Genomic DNA, 4,535 nt, shown 5'->3' on the forward strand with positions numbered 1-4,535 from the left:
GAATGGGACTTTATTAATAGTCCTTCAGCCATGACCTTCGAGGGTCAAGATTCAATCTCAAATAAACTAACGGTTACAAAATAAAGTAAAGAAAAACAACCAAAAAGGAAACTTGTGTCATTCGCACAAGTGAACCCTCTCCACAAGTCGGAGGCTTAGGTTCGACTCTCTAGGACTTAGACTCAATGAAATAAAACAAACAAATGTTCGGTTGATAGGTCCTGCAAAAACACTTAAGAGAAAATGGAAACAATGAAAACCGAACTTACCTTATTCGGAGGAATGAGAAACCACGTAGTTGTCTCTGGTTCTCCTTCTTCTTCTTCACCTTGGTTCTTGTTCTCTAGGCAGTCGTTAACTTCGTACGAGCCTATACGGCCTTGCCCTCCATTCTCGGTGTTACGGGCTTCGGACGTGCCGTTACGGAGGTAGTAGTGCTCCTCTCGATCATCTCCGAATCCATCTCGGTCGTGGGCATTTCGGCTTCGATCATTGGCTCCAGAAACATCACTTATCGAGTGATTATCGAAGCCCAAGTTGTTTGGATCAACTTGGTTCGTGACTTCGCTCCGCACAAGCTTTCCGGCGTCCGGGGGTGGTACTTGTCGAGCTTCTTCATGTTCTGCGGGTTGTTTCTCCAAACGCTCTCGATCAAAGCTTTTAAAATCAACACGTTGTTGATGAATCTCGAATCCCTTGGTGTTTGGTGGTGGGTCGCTCGGGTCGACCGTTTGGGCATTCGTGTCATCGATGCCGGGTGACGATGCTCGATCGACTCGTGTTTCTAGGGGGTTTCCTGCAAAACCGGCTCGATCGTTAGTCCTAAAATATGGACTTGGTCGATGAAACTTACCTCGGTTGGTCTGTTCTCCATCGTTGGGTCGATGAAACTCGTTGAGACTTCCACTCGCGTCCGGGGGTCGAGGGTCGGCCGATAGAGTATCCATTTGGCCGGTTGCGTTGATCAGGGCCTCAACTCCTACATTGAACGTTTCTCTTAGCTTCCTCGTACGTGAACGGGTCATTGGTCCAGCTATGACCGTCGGGATTGTTGGTATCGGATCACTCGTTACCGGTTCATGGCCGTCCGTCGAGCACTCGTCGATGTCCGGTTCTATGTCCTCATCACAGGAACACTTCACATATCCCAAGTTAGTGAAGGAGTTCTTAGCCACGTGTCGTCTTCGTTACAGTGATCCTCAAGACCCAGTGGCGAGTGAAGGAACGCTCACATTCTTCTTAAACCAGAAGCACTTTTCTATGTCACTCTTTGAGTTTTGTGAGGTCTATGACTTTCCCAAGGGGGATGATGTTCGTTTCACACGCTTTCCTCGACAAGACTCAAGTGATTTCTGGGGTTTGATTGGTCAGGGACAGTACACGTCCAGGGGTGCAAAGATTACTGCCATCCGCAATCCGGTTCTCCGCATTTGTGTCAAGATCATCAGCAACGCCTTTTTCTTCAAGGTTGAGTCTGGCTCAGTTCGTGATGATGAGCTGTGGATGCTATTTTATGGAGTTAGACATCTGTTGGCAGAATACAACGTCCCCATTGAGCTTACAGCGAATTATGCAGCCATTCTGTGCGAGACGTTTGTGAAAGTGAAGCTCAACCCTCCTAAGCAGCTGTTCATGGGTACCTTTCTCACCCCTTTGTTCGTTCATTGTGGTATTGATTTGTCTACCGCAGAAGTGAATGAGAACATAGTGCGAGTGGACATCGATTACTTGATGCATTGTCATATTCTGGTCAAGAGATACGTTTACAAGTTTTGGGATCTTCAAGTACTACCATTGTACTGTCACCTCCCCAGTCCAGCCATCACTGTGCTTCTCTCTCGGTAGAACTTGGCGTTTCTCCCTAGTTCTGAACATTTGATTCCCAACCCTGCTCAGACAGCTGCTCGCGTACCTACTCGACGCAGAGTATCTACACGAGTTTTCCAGCCTGCACAGGCAGCAGTGGCTAGTGATGATGAGATTGACGAGGAGGACCCCTCACAGGAGTATTCTCCTCAGCCTCACAGGCTCCTCCCTCACAGTCCTGGACGATACCGGCTACAGCCTACACCTCCACCTGGAGATATGTCAGCACAGTTGCAGTGGGTTGTTGAGTCTCAGAAGACTAACAACTCTATGATGCGCCGGATGTGGAGAGCGATGATGAAGATTAGACCCTGTTCTTGTGCTTCTGGTTCACGTACACAGGGAGAGGATTCAGAGGATGACGGTTCTGAGGCTTCAGAAGATTAGAGCTCAGCAGACGCAGAAGAAGAAGCCACAGAAGCTCAGACCACACCTGGGCTAGCCATTGGACAGGAGAACCACCGCAAGCATAGTCAGGATACTACTGGCCCGAGTGGTACAGCTCCACGTCTCAGCAGAAGCAGGAGGGAGCCAGGCCAGGCTCACAGCTCTAGTGAGAGTCCACCACGTCAGCACTGAGCAGCGTAACACTCTCTGTTTTCCTTGTTATATACCATTTTTCTTTTCTTTATTTTGCCTCTCTTTGAGTCAGTCCGACGCTTCTTTTGGATTTATTCTCACACCGAGACGGTGTGAAATAAGTCTGGGGGAGGTGTCATTAGTATACTGATGCAGTTTACTTTTCTTATGTTTCATTTTGATGTTTTCTTGAGTCTGCTAGTTTGTTTTATCGAGTCAAATCGTGTTTGTTTTATTGAGTCAAAATGATGTATGAGAACTATGAGCTTTTCTTAGGGAATTGCACCTTGCTTGATTTCATTGCCTTGGGACCATTTAACATTGTTTAAATCCCCCATCTCAACCACTTATATTCTCTCCAACTTATTATGTCGTAAATACTAAATTTCTAAACTTTTCTCACTTTTTGTTAGATATATTAATTGTATAGTTTAGCTTTGTTATATTTGGTTCTAAGAATGGATATGGAATCTAGATTTGTTAGAATTAGGTGTTAGATTTGTGTCTTCAATTTGTAAGGAATTGTTTTCTTGTGTTAGTTTAAGTTTTATGGTAAAGATTAGGTTTTTTTTAAGGATTTGATTTTTGTAAGGATTAGGTTTCTTAGAGAATTGTTTGTTTTTTGTAACCAAATTTAGATTTGATTTTGTATTATTGAATTTATGGAATATAATTTATTTTCTATTAATATATAAATATTATATTTCTCATTATTTTTCTATTTTTTTATTACAATACTTTGTAATATTATTAGCATTTGTGTTGTAGGCTTATCTTCTTCAAGCGACAGCTTCTTAAGAGCTCTATCCAACGCATACTCCATACTTCACCCAAGTTCAAAACAAAACGCTGCAAACATAGTGAACCGAACATTTTCACCGAACAAGAACACGGCAGCGGAAAAAAAACTAGGTTAAACTTCAAAAGATCTTCAAAGATTAAGATCCAAACAGAAAAATCAATCCAAATGCGACGAAAAAAGGAAATATTCCCGGTTACTGAAGCTTACCACATAGAATAGAAATCCTCTAAGTGAAAAAGAGGTACATGAGCCTTAAAAGAGAAAAAAACTGGTCAATAGAAGTTTATGATTCATAGACAAAATCAACATGAATCCCATGTTTTAAATGGCCACACAAAAAATTGATGGTTAAAATGACCACATTTTGAAAGTTAATGATTAAAATATATATTTTTTTCAAAAATATTAGTATAGTTGTAGAATTTTGGGAGAAGACAAAAATTTTAAATTAGTAGAAAAATAATTATCTTAAATTATAAATATTAGAAAATCGTATTAATAAAAAAATAACACCATATTATTAATATTAAAATAAAACTTTATAATATAAAATAAAATTTAAATTTAAGTTTTTATTATTAATAAAATTAATTTTATAGTATATTATATTATAGGGGAATTCTCATGGATACTATGGCTTTATGTTTTGGGGCCACAAATACGACACACTTATTTTCATTAATTCAAATGTCTAAAGTATCCTCATATTCCCCAACTTTTGCTTGATTAGCGTCGTCTCTTTCTTTTGCCTGACAACAACAAATCATATCGTCTTTGTGATTCACATCGCCGTCTCTTTGATACAGAGGTTGCTTTGTCTTGACTCGCCTCACCGTTTCAAATTCCTCCAGCTTCGCCTTGATTTGTATTGTGTCCTCCTCGCCTCGCCTCGCCGTGTTGACTTTGAATATGTGATAACGATGCTCAACAATGGTCGTGAAGAACACAAATCATGGCACGTCTTCATCAAATTCGCACATCATGTTGGATGGAAGTGTCTTTAAGCTACTCAAAAGGTGAACAAATTCTCAATTTGAATCATCTTCATTAATTTTAGATTATGAGGTTTTTGCTTCTTCAATCCTGAAATTTTCAATCTAGTTCATTGATTAATGGCTTAATTCTCTTTAAACTGATTTTGGTTTGCTATTTTTAGAATTTTTGTTTAGAGATTTTGGTTTTGAAATGTTAAGGGTGACGCATCATTGTAGATCCTGATAAATAAGGAGGGATATTAGATTAGTAAAAATACTCAAACTCCAACAACAATTGCATTAGTTAAGTCTCA

This window comes from Capsella rubella, unplaced genomic scaffold (genome assembly GCF_000375325.1).
Source record: "Capsella rubella cultivar Monte Gargano unplaced genomic scaffold, Caprub1_0 scaffold_6, whole genome shotgun sequence".
Classification (NCBI taxonomy): domain Eukaryota; kingdom Viridiplantae; phylum Streptophyta; class Magnoliopsida; order Brassicales; family Brassicaceae; genus Capsella; species Capsella rubella.